Here is a 16,353-nt window from a genome sequence, read left to right on the forward strand (position 1 = left end):
AAGACAGACGAGAGCCGAAGAAGAGGACAGAATCATTGTTGGAACAGCCAAAAACTTAGCAACAACTCAGCAACAAACATACAGGAATGAGTGCGAAAGTGAACCCAGTTTTACTGGATGGCTAAAACCTGTTGCAACCTGTTGGTTATGACTCACATACGATAATTTTTCTCAAAATACAATCATTTTAAGACTCTGGTATGATACTTTAACATTTCCCATCTGGCAACGCTGACCTGAAGTACTACACATTTATTTAGTCTCATCTTTGCTTCTGTTTAGCTTGGTTGAAAACCACTTTAAATCTCTCTGGCACTGTCCCAACACCTACTAACACACACACACACACACACACACACACACACACACACACACAGTTGTTAGCATAACAGTGTGAGATATGTGTTTCATTTGATATGAAAGGAATGTAAACTGCTACATTTCTCGCTTTATAAAGTAAAGCAGAACTCACAAAACCTTCAGCTTCTGGATTTGAACATTTTTTTTGAGGAATGTTTGAATATTAAGTGTTAGAAAATCATATGAACAAATGTTTCATTTCATGTATAGAAGATGTAAATTTGTATTTGTTTCAATCATTTTCATGTAGCTAGCAGCATGGCTCTAGGAATGGTCCAGACCAAAATTTTTCAACATCTTACAGAAGTATTGTCATGAAATTTGTTGGACATTCATGGTCACCAGAGGATGAATCCTACTGACTTTGTTGATCCTCTTACTTTTGCTCTAGAACCACCATGAGGTTCACTTTTTGGTTTAAACTGAAATGTCTTAACAACAATAAGATGGAGCACAATGAAATTCAGTACAGACATTCATGTTCCCCTCAGGATTCATTGTAATAACTTTTATGATCCCTTAATTTTTCATCCAGCACCATCATTAGGTCAAAATTTCTCACTTGTCAGATATTTTTGTTTTCCGTTTTGCGGTAGTCCTATACGATAAAAAACAATACAAACAACTTCATGAGTCCCACTAGGGTCAATTTGTTTGGAGCAGTGCAATAACATACAAACAAACAAATAAATAATACAATATACGGCACCCAAAAGTGGCAAAAAAAAGCACCAGGGAGATGTATGTGGAATAAGAAAACATAAATAACATTAATAAATGAGCTTGATAGATACAATATAAAACATCAGATAAAACATCCGCCAACAATAATAATGCTAAGACCTATGGAGCATTTATAGTAAGTAGTCGAATCACATTATTATGCAATTAGAAATTAGGCCGATATCTACAGGAAGATTTAAATCCTCCTGTAGATATCTACCTAAAGTATGAGTGTCAGCTGGGTATAGCAAGACTTTAATAGTAATTTTAAAAAATGTTTTAAAATTGCATTAATTTCATTTGCAGATCCTGTGTAAGAATATTTTTACATAGGTGTATTCAGTAAAGAGGTTCAGTAGCATAGAGTAGAATATAAAACAACATTAATATTGGTTGTTATTGTTAATATACCTCACTTTCAAAGCTTGGTGACTTGGTGGTCCGATCTGATCTTATCTTATTTTGCCATTTAGTTTAAAAATGTCCTTTTAGTTGCTTTAAAGTTAAAAATAAAGTGGTATAATAACCCTCTGTGAGTTGGAGCAAAGTTTATTGACATAACATGTAATTATAATAATGACGCAGATCAGTGGGGCCAATTAGGTGGGTTTAAAGTTATGGGTGTCGATTATATTAGATGAAAGGACTTGGCTGAAGCTTGTGTAGTTTAGTGAATTAATGACCCATCAGTTAATTAAAGGGAAAACTAGTGTGAATGAATACAAAACACAGACAAAGTAAGAATAATGCAAATGGTGTCATGAGAGATGTGAGAGGAGGGTGGTGCAAGAAAAGCTAATTTGAAGGAAAAACGTTGGGTTTATAAGAAGAGGAGAGAAATAATGAACTGAGATGAGGAGGGGGTGGAGGAGGTTGGTCTGCGGTGTTGGTGTGACCAGGGTTATTTATCTTTATTTATCTTTCACACTGCTGAGAAAAAAACAGTGTATGTGTGTGTGTGTGAGAGAGAGAGAGAGAGAGAGAAAGAGACCTGGAAAATACATTTCAGAGCCTGTAAGTCTTGTTGGCATTTTTTCATTTTTATATACCAGAACTCCTACAAACACACATGTCAGCAGAACCAAAACTCACAGTTTAAAATATACTGAGGGTATCACAACAACAGAGAATACACTGTAAGCACACACACCCACACACAACCACATTTATCATGTATTGACAGTAGTGCTATAGTGTGAAAACAGGTGTTTGGTCATCAGCAGATCTCATTTATCTCTCTCTCTCTCTCTCTCTGCCACACACACACACACACACACACACACACACACACACACACACACACACACACACACACACACACACACACACACACACACACACACACATTCCCCTTGTTATTGTAGTCATATTAATATTATAGCATACACATGAATATAAAAAGGCTAATTTCAATGTTAATTTTAACATTAGAATTTTAACTAATACTTTGACTGCTACTAGTTTAAACTAATTTTAACTCATATGCTACTGGGTAGTTTAATCTAGAATGATGCGTCATATTTTATCAGGTGATTTAGTTTGTATCTGAAATCTTTATCTGCAAATGTAGTGGAGTAGAAATCTAAAGTAATTACATAATTTTAGTGAATGAATTTAGTGACTTATCACTGACTGGTCCAGTGAGCAGTTCACGTCAGGGAAGCAGAGTAAAAAACGGGTAAATGATTGTATCCATGGCAATCAGCAAATTCCCTAACACCAGTGGTGGAAAATACTCAAGTACATTTACTTAGTAAGTATTATGCTCAATTACAGTTTTGAGGATCCTGTACCTCCGTTTAAAATTTACATTTTATACCACTCTACTCCACCTTATTTTTCATTCCATGTTTGATATTTGATCTCCACTTCTATGCAGAATAGAAGCTCTTCTGTATTTGCTGTTCTACTACATTTATCTGACAGTTTGTAGCTTATAGATTTTATACACAAAATATATGATCAACAAACTATATAATGCATTGTTATAGATTAAACTATCCAATAAATACTTAAAAATAAATAATATTTTGAATGCAGGACTTATAACAGAGTATTTTTAAAGTGTGGTATTGATAGTTTTACTTAAGTAAATGATCTGGTTACTCCCCCTAGCACTGCCAGTACCAACACTTTCAATTAGAGAAAGGGTGTGAATAAGGCATGATAGGTCACATGTCTAACAAATTGCATTGTTCAGTTGATCTGTACACTTACAGGTAATAAATATTAAAACTTGTTCTAATCTGAGGAGTTTGTATTCTGAGGAATGAACATCTGATTCAGTGTTTTGCACTTCATATGTAACAACAGCATTTTGTCTAAGTCAGTCTGTTTGGCTACTTGCAGAAAGAGTTTTGCACTTTGAAAATTTGAGCCATCTTAAATTGGTATATTTTAAGCTATCTTAAAATACCGTAATACTAGAAATATTTGATGGGGAAATATGTATAATATATGAATGACGTGTTAGGAATGTATTCATCAAGGGCAGTAGGTTGGGACACCCTCAGACACACTATACTGGAGAGAGAGGGAAAGTTTATCAATATTTTATCACTGCTGCCCTCTGCTGTTAACAGCTGAACTGACATTTTAAATGAAGAGTATTAAAATGAGGATTTACAGTGTTTAATCAACTATATATATATAAATATATATGAGCCCTATATGGCATCATAAATTGGTTCTTTAGGCTTGTACCATCGCAGCAGCAGCCTTTATGTCGTCATTAAGAACCTTTTCAAAACTGTTCTGAGATGTCTCAGCCTCCGATATGCTCTGATGATGACTAATTCTCTTTCTCAGTGTTGCCCTTCTGAGTTTTCACACAGTTTACATGCTCCACTGGTGCAGTTGCAAGGGTAAATGCCTTGCTAAAGGGCATGACGGCAGTAATTACTCAAGGAAAGAATTAAATTCTTCTCCCTGTGCAGATTGTTTGAGCCTAGCTAGTCTGTCTAACCTTCAGGCACCTTGGACATACACAAACAGGTCCAGGTGCATCTGGGAGAAGATTGAGAAAAAGTTGCAGCAAAACCAGTTTCATCATATCAAAATGACTTTGACTGTAATTTTCTGGGAAATTCATCTTTTTGTTTAACCTGTGCCTGGAGCAACAAAACATTCTCTGGGATTAAGGATGAAAGTAAAGGACTTGATGTTTTATACGCGGCCAAATATTATATTAAATGAAGGGGAAAAGTTTGCTTTCTGTCTTTATCCCTTTGTTAAACCTTTTCTTGAGTTTATACCATCAGCAGCCACTTTCAAACCTCTCTATCTGAAGAGGTCACTTACACACTTCTATCTCCTTCTCTACCCGCTGTTCTCACATTTGGGATTTCACATGTTTATAGTGTCTAAGACATAAATATAAAACACATAAAAAGGCATCAAAACAAAATATAAAATAAACACAAAGCATTATAAAAAAAAGACACATATAAATGGGATTTTAAGAGTAAAAGAAATTAAAGGTAAGCTAAAATAGAATGAAACAGATTGAAAAAGAAAATAATAATTACAGTCCAGTTACAGTACAGTGAGAATGAGACTTATGAATGAAGTCATACTTTAATTTAGTCCAAACTTTAATTTGATTAAAGGCAGTGGCAAACAGAAAAGTTTTAAGTCTTATTTAAAACATTGGAGTATGGAGTATGGAGTTGGAGCATGCATAAAAACTGAACTCTGCTTCTCCATGTTTAGTTTTGACTGTCCCAGACCATCTGTGAGGTCACGATAGTTCATACTGTAAAGTAACAGCAGATCAGAAATGTATTTTGGTCCTAAACTATTCAGTGCTTTATAAACCAACAGCAGTATTTTAAAATCAATTCCTTTCACAAACAGGAAGTCAGTGTAGAGATCTGAAACTGATGTGGTCCAAATTTTTGGACTCAGTTAGAACTTTAGCAGCACAGTTCTGAATCAGCTGCAGCTGTCTGATTGACATTTCAGACACTGCCTTTCATCTTTAGCTCTTGTTAAGCTAAAGATAAAAGCATAGGCAAGGTTTTCTAAATCCTGCTGAGACACAAGTCCTTTAATTCTTAATATGTTCTGACTTGGATGTTAAAATTTAGGTCCAAAACTACACCAAGATTTCTGGCTTGGTTTGTGGTCTGGCACTGGTTTTTAACTGTTTTTTGTTTTAGGTTTACAAAAGTGGAAGACATTTTTTCACATCCAGTCACTGGTGTATTCATTGTACTTTTTTAGTAAATAGATGGAATCATAGCCATGTGCTGATATCAATAAGTAAATTTGTGTGTTGTCTGCATAGATATTTTGTGGTTTTCCATAATTTGAACTTGTGGGAGCACGTAGGTGTTGAACAGAAGAGGCCCAAAAATGGAGCCTTGTGGAACTCCACGTCCTTTTGGTTCACCCAGATGTGTAATTGGACACAAAGTAGTCCCTTTCCTACAAACAGGAATTTAAAAGTTTAGCATTGCGCCAAAAAGTCCCATCCAGTTGTCCAGTCTGTTTAGTAATATGTTCAACTGTGTCTTATGCAGAACTGAAATTCTGCCACTGACTGTGTTTAAATAGATGTCATACAAGAGCAGTGTCAGTGCAGTAATGTGATCAAAATTCTGACTGGTAATTTTTTAACAATAGTTTAACAATAACTGCCTGGTAAGAAAGATGTATATCTATATTTTACAATATCAGGAACCCATTTAAAAGTAGATCAATATCTGACAAAAATGTTTGACATAAAATCTTATTACCAGACCTCTGCTGGAGCTGATCAGTCTTTGAACTGGTTAAAGCTGCAACAGGCATTTTATTGGCCCAGAGTGGCAGTGAGAGATAAACACTGAAAGACTTCTGCCCATATCATGTCAGTAAACTACACTTTTCAAAACCCAGTTTCTCATCATTTTTACCTTACAGCTGTGTAGTTTTAAAAACCACTGAACTTTTTTCTGATTTGCTCCCTCTCTCTAAGTTTTATACTAATGAACCCTCATGTAGCTGTTAATTGTGATGCTCTCTTGAATTCAGGGGAAAAGCTAAAGATTTAGTATCTACTCAAGGACACTTAAGCCAGGCAGCAAACATTTGGGGTGCTGGGGGATCAAACCTCAGACTTTCCTCTCACAGGTTGCTAGATTCTCCTCTATGGTGGCCACTTGGTGGGATGTATATGCCACACGTCGTCTGATGTTTCTGTGGTTACATCAGCCAGCCTCTCAGAGCTTGCTGCCCAGCTTTTCCTTCATCTAGACCATCAAAGATTAAAGTACTTCACATGATGCATGCTCCAGGAATCTTTATTTTTCTTTTGCAATAGAAGTTTCTCCAGCTGACAGGCATTAAAGGTCATCTCTTGTAATGTTTGTCTTTTGAAAAAAGGAGTTCAGATGTGAAATCTGTGCAGTCGCTGGGTTTCTCAATTATCCAAGGAGCTTGGTTCTCATTGTGATGCTAGCAAAAACCTCATTGAATTCATAATTCATTTTAATTGTGAGAATATGTTAATAAATCTTCTAGCAGCTAAATTCATTCTAAATCCTGCTTTAGTTATAAACTTTTCATATGCATTTCTGTATTTATATGCAAATGATGGCACCCGTAGATGGTTTCAACTCAATGAATCCCATCTTTGTTAATTTCTTCACTTTCTCTGCACCATATGTCTCTTTCCACCTTCTTTTATGCAAAAATCAACAATTATTACCTGCAATTTATCAGCGAATGTCTGAAAAATAGACAAGTGTATCATTTTTCATTCTTTTATCAAAGCATTGATGGAGATAATTAAAACTGAGACACTGAAGCATTGAAAAATTGAATATTATCCATCATCGATTGCATTTTTATGTCTTATCATGTTTTATTGTGATATATTGTTACCTCATGTCATGTTATGTTATGCCATATCTTGTCATGTCATGTTATGTTAAATTAGGTTATGTAGTGGTGTGTCCTGTCATGTAATTATGTTACATTATGCTACATTACATTACGTTACGTTACGTTACGTTACGTTACGTTACGTTACGTTACGTCATTTTATGTCATGTCATGTCATGTCATGGAATGTTATGTTATGTTATGTTATGTTACGTTACGTTACGTCATTTTATGTCATGTTATGTCATGGAATGTTATGTTATGTTATGTTGTGCAAAGTCAATTCAGATGTAGTTATATCATCATTATTTTATGTCCTGTCATGTGTTGTCTTATGTTATCTTATGTTATTCCCCATTTTAATAGACTTTCATTCCAAATAATGACTTTAAAGACTTATTGCTTCTTACTGTCTGCATGTCACTAAACAGAAAATTGTGCTTTTCTGTTCATCTTTGCAGGGTAGAAACAGCCTCATGAGCTATTTTCTCACATTATACTCAGCGCTCTTCTACTCTCACATAGGTCAAGTTTCTCCTGTGCTGGGAGCAAAAAATCTTTCTGTTATTTGCTCAATTTCCACCACTCTGAGCAGACTTTAGTTAATAATGTTACTTTTTGACAAATGCAGTGTTATATTTGCAGCCAGACAACTTGATTTAAAGATTGTTAGATTAACTCTCTCCATTTGCTATGAGCAGGAGGCAGAACTACTCACATAAGTGTGACAGACTGAGGCACAAATGGTCTTAACTTCCTCCAAAATTCATGTGTTAATCTGTTGGTAGCCCCAAGCTAAGGCTGCAGTAGAAGGTAAACACATCTGTATACACCTTGTAAGGCATTATCATGAAAATTAGTACCAAAGTGATGTAAAAGACATGAGCAGACATTTACCTTTTTATTTCTCAGTTGAATCCTAACCTGAACTACTGTAATGTGATTGTAAAAATTGCAACAAAAAATTTCACTTTTCTTATCCCAGCAAATCACTTGTGGGATCACTTTTTCCCTTCATTGATAGAAGAAGGATGTTTATGAGTAGCTACCTCCCAACATGTTTCCTCTGCCAACTGGATATGGCTTAATTCATCATTGCCTGCGGGGTTTATTGCATCTTGTAACTCTGTTGCCGCCTCATCAGTGACAGCAGGGCCAGATATGGTAATGTCAGACTATCATTACTCCTACTACCTCTATTACTGACGTACATTATCTGCAACCTGAACGCAGAGGTTGAGAGGGTTAGAGGCTGGACAGACAAGACAAGACAGACAACACACTGCTGACATCTGCTGAGACAGATGGAGAGACAAACTCACTGCAAGAATGAAATTGTGATCCATCTTCTTTTACACAGTCCTAAATGTTTCCTTATCAGCAATCTGTGTATCCCAAACATTTTCTGATAGGATCAAGTCTTTCTAAGCTGTAAATGATAGTGTGTATTCTGTTATGAGAGCCAATGATTTGATTCTGTATATCAGAGATAATGTATATTACATGTGTTAAATCATATTTCCAGACCAGAGTCATGCGCTGCTTATAATAATGAAATATGAATATTTAGCTGTCAAACCAGAATACTTGAAAATTTTCAATTACTGTAATTGAAAGGACCCACACCTGTGTCATCTCCCATACAAAAAAGCACACATCAAATTCATGTTTTCATGTGTACTTTTGTGAAATATTACATTCATTTGAAATGTGCAAAACCACATGTGCCTTTATGTGAATTTATCTCATTAGAAAAGGTGTTTCAGGAAACCTAATGAGACTAAACCATTTGTTGTGAATAAATCATTATCTTATCAACACTTTGAATTGAATCTTTAGCTTTTGCTTCTGCTCTTGGCTTCTTTTAAATCTCATGTCAGTTTCTTTGATTCATTCTGTTATTGTTTTATCTGTAACACTGTTGTCTTGGCCAATGCTGGATTATCAACTGGGCTAAGTGAGCAACTGCCCAGGGTCCCAGCCCCTGAAGGGCCCCAAAGGCCCAAGTTTGTCAGTATGGCAGGCTCAATAGGAACTCATTTTTGCTCCAGGGGACCTCCTAGTGGATTCATTCGGCCCTGGTCTTGGCTAGCTCTCCTTTACAAAAGACGTTTGTGACCTAAGTGGGACTAACCTGGTCAAACAAAGGTTAAATAAAATCATGTCTTACCTGGTTTTGGATTATTAACAAGTATTAATAATACTACAGATATGAATAATATAAACTATATTTGTATAGCTCCTCTGTATGAACAGAGCTACACTGTACCGTAAAAGAAAACAAACCCAGACATACAGTATAGAAAACAGCCCTTAAACAGCATTACTGACTCCATTAAGACCTACAGCTCATTAAGCCTGATTCAGCAAAACTCAACAATCATAACAGCTTCCTCACACACACATAAAACAACACATAAACAGACCTACTACTACCTAGCGCCTAATGAGAGCAATGACATGCCAGCGGTTAAACACACACTGAGGTTAATTGAATTAAACAGCTTATTCTGACTATTCTGCTCTGTGACCCTGAGCTGTGTTCTTCATGTTTGGAAGGCACTTCACATGCCTCTCCCAAGACACATATTCATCTCCAGCCACAGTAATACCCTATAGTAGCCCACTTACAATTCAAGCTGTTCAATTCCAAAAGTCCCAAAGTGTTGCACTCTATTATTGTGGAGGGGCTCTGTCACTTCCACTGTGCTTATCGAACCATGCAGACAGAGAAAATTATGCCATATCTCCCACTGGCAGAGGAAAAAAGTAGGAAAGAGCTAAAATATGTTTCAACTCTCTCTATATATTATCAGTGCAAGGCTGTATGGATACAGTTAACAGTCTAAACGTAGGAGGGGAAGAGCTGATTTTGGTGCTGTGAGAGGAGGCAGAGACAGACGAAACAGAACAAAAATGGTTATTTTGGTGCCGGAGTGTGTCTGTACAGTAACTCATAGACACTGGATGGATGTAGAATCTCTTTAGTTTCACATGCATTGCTCATATTTCCTCTTATTGCTCGGGAAACAAGGAGAAGAAGAAAAGTCAGGTGAGTCAAAGACAAAGAGATTCTCAAGCAGACTCGGGTGCTGTAAATGAGACACAAGCAGCGAAGAAGCTCAGCAAGGAAGCTTCCTGTTTGTTTGTCCAACCTTTTAACCTTAGACACCCCAGTCTGGGATATTCAGGCTCTAATTAGTGCTTATAGATTCCAGATTCCTATATATCTGATAAGTCTTTAAAGTGCACAGATGAATCTGCTTTAGGATCTCGGCAGCTGGTTCACTGGTCTGTGTGCTAATTGAGCGAGATTGCAAAGGGGGCAATGCAGGAGTGTCGCAAATTACTTTATTGACTTCCTTATGCTCTCGGCGTTTCATGTGAAGAATGGTTGTAGAAGAAGAGTCTGATGTCACAATGTAAAAGGCGCAGAAATAATTAGTGCCTCTGCTTCACTGGCTTATATTTGGAAATTCAGCAGCGTGTTTAAAGAAATATACCACATCATGACATCATCCGACTTATGTTCAAGTGTTCACAGTAGAAGGGACTCACTGACAGGAGTCACATGTAACAAATATAAGAGCACGTTTCCTGTAAATCTCAAATTTTGTGCTGGAAACAGGCTTTCTTCTCATGTTTTGCGCTGTAAAGAAATCCACGCTGATATGCAATTTGCATACAATGTAGATGAATGTAGTATAGATTGGTTGATGCCCAAACGCTACATGTTGCACCTTTAACTCTTCAAATCAGCTACTGGAGCCCTGGTTCAGGTTTTCTGGAAGAGCGATTCTTTGGGACTCAATAAAAGAGGAAAAATGTGTCTTGTAAAAAATAAAGCAGTGTAACTAAACAAGCATCTGCAGGCATGCTAGCAGCTCTGTGAGGCTGTACTTAGGCACAGCAGTGCTTTGAGCTACATGCTAACATCAGCATGCTAACAAGTTCACTGAGTTTGAGTTTTCTCTCTCAGTGGGTAAAGGAGTTCAGAATCATTTGGATATTATATCCCCTTTAGGCCACCGTCACATTCATCTCTTCAGTTTCCAAATGCTCATGGTGAGGTGTTACTTTTGACCTGAATGCCTATGGCAGAGTGTCACATTTTGAAATGAAAATTTTGAAGTCACTATAGTATGCTGATCTTGTACTAAGCTTTCTGATATCCCCATACACTGTAGATATGTGTGCAAACCAGAGACTCATTAAATAAAAGGTTTGAATTAGAGAAGGAGATTTTACTCAGCAGGAGAGAAGAGGAAAACTACTCAGATCAGTCTCCCTAAACAAGGTTTAAAGATGCAGAAGCAGGTTCTTTGGGTATTTTAATGTGACAGAATCCCTTCTATAGACCTAATAGTTCTCTATAACAAACACCATGCTCAGAAATGGAAGTGGTGTGGTGAACTGCTTAAGAATGCATGAAATGCTCCATACAAAAGTTAATAGAGCTACTATGGTGCTGAGGAACTGTAAAACTCTGTTTTGCACCACTTATATATAATAAGTTACCCATTATAAAAGATTTATATGTTGTAATTAATAGATTCATTAATGGGAAATAAAACATTTACTATAAACTTTATAGACTAGTTATAAAGTAATAAGTGTTTTTTTCACAGTTGCCTGTTTGTGAAAAAATTATAGAGTCACAGTATAAATGTTGGTAATTTGGGATGTCCTGGCATCCCTGTGCTGAAGCATGGTGGTGGCAGCATCATGCTGTGGGGATGCAGCAGGTCCTGGAAGGCTTGTGAGGGTAGAGGGTCAAATGAATGCAGCTAACTACAGGGTAATCCTGTTGCAGTCTGCAAGAAACCTGCCACTTGGGAAAAGATGTTTTTTTTCCTCCAAGACAATGACCGCAAGCTACACAAGAATGGCTCAAAAACAACAATGGAGTGGCTGAATGAAAGGCCAGATCTCAATCCAAAAGAGAATCTGTGGCTAGACTTGAAAAAGGCGATTCACTCAGGATCCCCATGCATCCCGACAGAGCTTGAACAGTTTGCAAAGAGGAATGAGGAAAATGCAAAGCTGACAGAGAGCTATCTACACTGACTCAAGGCTGCAACTGCTGTGAAAAGTGCATCAACTAAATAGAGGGGTTGAATATGTGTGCAAACATGTATTTAGTATTTTATATTTGTAATTAATTTAGATCATTTTGTAGAGATCTGTTTTGTTTTTGGTTTTTGTCTGCTGATGATGTTCAGAAAAGACACATTAGGCTACATCTACTTTGATGTTTAAAGATATTAAAACATGACGACTTAAAAAAGAAGTTGAATACGTTTTATAAGCACCATAAGTGAGTTATAAGTAAATCATTAAAGATAAATAAAGCTGTTAGTTTTAATAACCCTGAAGGGTGCCTCGTGCCATTGTTTTACTGAATCAGGAGGAAAAGAGACAAACACTGACTAAAATGCATGCAATGTTATATCTTAAAGTTTTTTTTTTTTTTTCTTAAATGTGAAAATTTTCTATTGGAGGTGTTTTAATCGGATTTAAAAACTCAAAAGTAACGCAGAGCTCACCTCCATCCAGCTCCATGCCTCTAATGCGCACTAGGTGTCAAATTACTTTGCAGCAACTGACTACATCCATCTGAATTTTTAAAAAATTGTTATCTATAACTATTCTTAACAAGACGGAGGGATGTCTAATCACAAGAAATATATGATTTGGATTCGTTTTTTCTGGATTATAATCTTCTCACCCTTTATAAAAAAAAGCCCTCTACATGTGAAGGAATGTCAGCTGCTGCACCTTGACGCGCAGATGAGACAGATGTTCCTCACGTCTGCAAGCTTGGTGATTTCCCGTCGGTGCCGGCATCTAAACCGAATTCTCAAAAACCTCCCACAGGTAGCCTCCTCTCTCTCCCATTCTGCTCCTTGCGTCGCCTGCCTCCCCCCAGCAGTGCGCACAACCCCCACCCACCGCATCCCAGTGTGTCCAGTCCGCTCCAGGTTGTGGGAGCCCGGCTCAGCTCTGCACATCTGGAGAAGCGAGGAGGAACCAGGGATGAGACGGGATCGAGAGGTTTTTTTTTTGTCGCGGCATCAACCCGCATTGCAACACAGGAGCGATGCTGAGGACTGGCTGTTGAATGTCTGAGGAGCATCACTCGCCTCTTGTCATTGTTTTACGTGTTTATTTTATGATCATATTGCACTGAACAGACAGATAAACACACTGTGCGCAGACACCCACCCACTCCAGTCATTAAAAATCATCCTAATAGGATTACAGAGAGGGTGTGTTTTTGGATATTTAATGCGTCTTGGAAGTTGGGCTGTTGCAACCAATAGGATTCCATCCAGCCTGGCCCCGGCGGCAGCCTGAAACAACAGGATCTGGACTGGGCTAGTTGACAGCAATCTGAAATCTTTGAAGCAGCAGCAGCACTCAAGTTGTTGAGGAGGATGAACAGTTGCCTTGAATGAAACTTTGTCTTTAAACTTGCGGGATTTCGACCTGTCCGCCGCTCCCTTCCTCCCCCCTCCTCCGTCCTCAGCGCTCGGAGGGTGAGAGATGGAGAGCTGCAGGTGACTGACCGCTCACCGCCGCTTAAGGACGCCTACTGGGGATTTACTGGACATACTGGGAATACCCAGGGGCCCAGGGCAGGATGGTGAGTAGGCTGCGCACTGCGCGCCCGCATGCCTGATGAGTGCGCGTGTGTTTGTGAAACAGCGACAGCATCAACTGCCTTTCATCTGCCCTTAACGGCTTCACGTCTCCTCTCAGTCAACTTCCTCACTCCATCCTCACCTCCACCATCTCTCTCTCTCTCTCTCTCTCTCTCTCTCTCACACACACACACACACACACACACACACACACACACACACATCACGCGCGCGCGCGCATGCCCACACACATTCAAAGGGGGGCTGGTTTGGCGCGGTGGTCATGGTTCTACTTGTCACAAGACAGATATGATATCTGCACATCAGTTGCAGGCTCGCAAATCACAAGATGGTCTCTGAGAGACTCGACGCTTCACACACATTAGGCTATCTGTGACTTAATGGGCGAAGTAATCATGTGCCCTAATTTCAAGAAATGGAAAAAACTCCTCCAATTATGCGAGGCTGGCGTCTCCAGTCATGACCCCCCCCCTCCACACACCCCACCACACACACACACACACACACACACACACACACACACACTCGAGCACACACAGTGTTGTCATAATGCTGAACTGGCTAGAGGCGACCAGTTGACTTTGATTTTGTCAAAGAGGAATCAAAGGCAAGGCGCTGGCCCGCAGCAGAGTGCATGAACACTCCACAGGTCCAGGTTCTCAGTGAAATACTCTGTATGCTGAGTGGCAACATGAGGACCATGACTGTGCCTGGATTGTGCCACTAGGGGGCCCAGAGCAACCATGTTGCATAGCCTCCCACATTTAACCCTGCGTGTGTTGGAGGAGGAAAACTTTCAGATACTCCGGCTTCACATGTTCACAGCATTCCAGCAGTCGTTTTTGAATTTAGGTTTTTGCAAGTTTTCTGTTTTCCCTCATTTTGCCCTTTTCTACTTCTTACATCATTGATTTTATTCCCACAGTGCTTCAGTGAAGTCTCATTGACCTGTTGCATCCAGCTGGGTTTTCCATGTACCAGGTGATAATAACTATTGACAGCGACTGTGACACTAAGACAGTGATTTTATTGTTAGAAAGTGCATTGAGTCACTATTCTGAACAAATCTTCTGGTTGATGTGCATTCTGATGTAGAAGCTACAGGTGGTTGTTATCTCTGTGATTCTATGGAAACTCTGGAAAGAAGCTTTTACGCTTTAATCCAAAAGAACTGACACAAATGAACTGGATGTCAATGATACTTTGGAAACATTTTATATTGATAAACCCCATCGTATTTTGATATACTGTATATTGATGTAATATTAAGTCACCTTTTGTTAAACTGGGGCAATGAGTATGACAAATTACACATATATTTTTTTAATATCAGCCCATGGTGACACTGCATGTTGTACTAATTTCTGAGAGCCTTACATACACGGATTACAATTAGAGCTGATATAAATGCAGAAATGTTCTGAATGATTTCAAAAAGATGTCAGGAGAGCTGCTCAGAAAAATAAAGCATGTGCAGGTGCCACAAGATCCCAATCCCTTTTCTGTAGTTTATGTTAAGAAATCAAATTTGTCTCAAATAAATGGGATTTACAGGAATAAACCACCATACCATTATGTTTTGGAGTTAAATGCTATCTATTGATTGCATCAATATTAATTTTTAAACTTTTGAACTTATTCACAAGAGTATTATAGCTAATGAGATGCTAACTATAAACCCTGAGTACTTACATCACAGCTGACACTAATGTAACCTGCCACATGGTTCTGATAGTGTTTCTAGGAACCATAGATTTCATAATCTTACTATTATTTTATAAGATGAAGAGGTAAAATTATGCCAGTTGGCACTGTGTACAAATTGCATACGTTACATGTTTGTAGACTATGTTGTTTTAGTGAATATATAATGACGGGAAGTTACACTCTAAAACATGGGCTGTATTATAAAGTGTTACCAGATGCTTTGTGCTTGATTTCATATTGACGATTTTCAAAGTAAAACTACGTAACACAATATTTTTCAGTATAACACTTTTACGTATTTGTTCTTATGAATGTGAGAGGAGCTGCTGGTGGTTGTGGTGTGATGACATAAATATGGAACTGGGATTATAGAATTGTTATTTTGAAAAATGGGACTATCAAAAAAATGTGTCCGCTAAGAACATTACTGCTTGAAAATTCCCTCACAGTGCTACCATTTGATTTAAACTGGGAAGGCTACATCATTTTTCCATGCCTACAAAGTAATGGTATTCGTGATTTTTGTCTTCATGGCCAATCCAATCTATCCTGTCTTCTGAAACTAAAGGTAAAACATTATTCTTGTACTGCATGCTGAACAGAGACTTTCTCCACTCCACAAACCTACTAAATTTATTCATCTCTTCTCTTGGGCTCTTTAGACACATCCTATTAACATTGTCGTTGACATTTAACTGTAAAACAATTAGGTTTGGGTTAAGAGCTGCAGGTCTGCAGGCTAGAGGGGGTTTCTCAAACACGAATCAGTCCAACACATCCACGAGACCGATAGAGTTGTCTACCACCAAATGAACACCAAATGTATCAGCAGACATGCTGCAGGGCGCATGTGATGGATTTTTCTTTAAAGTTCACCACTTGAGGGGCAGTGTAAGACTTGTTGAGACAGGAAGAGAGGAAGATGTTGAACAGGGATGGAGTCAGGTGGGGGATGGATATTGAGCATCAGAGAGCAGTTGGATTGTTCCCAGTATTTAATATTGATCTTTGAAACTTGCTCCCACTTTGA

The sequence above is a fragment of the Thunnus maccoyii genome, chromosome 6, assembly GCF_910596095.1.
Source record: "Thunnus maccoyii chromosome 6, fThuMac1.1, whole genome shotgun sequence".
In the NCBI taxonomy this organism is placed as follows: Eukaryota; Metazoa; Chordata; class Actinopteri; order Scombriformes; family Scombridae; genus Thunnus; species Thunnus maccoyii.